This window comes from Otolemur garnettii, unplaced genomic scaffold, assembly GCF_000181295.1.
Source record: "Otolemur garnettii isolate 467f Iridium unplaced genomic scaffold, OtoGar3 scaffold00013, whole genome shotgun sequence".
Classification (NCBI taxonomy): domain Eukaryota; kingdom Metazoa; phylum Chordata; class Mammalia; order Primates; family Galagidae; genus Otolemur; species Otolemur garnettii.
The window spans coordinates 27,003,505-27,004,153 of NW_003852408.1; positions in this window are offsets into that span (position 1 = coordinate 27,003,505).

Below are 649 nucleotides of genomic sequence, written 5' to 3' on the forward strand. Positions count from 1 at the left end.
ATCAAATACTTTAATGACATACACATGTTGAAGAAATTTGCCATAACTAAACCAGCTCTCCAGGATATTCTCAGACCCATCCTCCGCAATGACCATTGTGATGGTCTACCATCAAAGTAAACTCACTCAGAAATTTCTGAACAAAACCCAACTTCCACAGTGGTGAAAGGATTAAAATTGTCCACTGATGGGCAGCACCTATGGCTCAGTGAGTAGGGCCCTGGCCCCATATACTGAGGATAGTGGGTTCAAACTGGCCCCGGCAAAATTGCAACAAAAAAATAGCTGGGCATCATAGTGGATGCCTGTAGTCCCAGCTACTCAGGAGGCTGAGGCAAGAGTATCACCCAAGCCCAAGAGCTGGATGTTGCTGTGAGCTGTGATGCCACAGCTCTCTACCAAGGGTGACTAAGTGAGACTCTGTCTCTAAAAAAAAATGTCCACTGAAGGGCAGCACCTATGGCTCAGTGGGTAGGGTGCTGGCCCCATATACTGAGGGTGGCAGGTTCAAACCCAGCCCTGGCCAGCTAAAACAGCAGTGGTAACTGCAACAAAAAAATAGCAGGGCATTGTGGTGGGCTCCTAAGCTACTTGAGAGGCTGAGGCAAGAGAATCACTTAAGCCCAAGAGTTGAAGGTTGCTGTGAGCT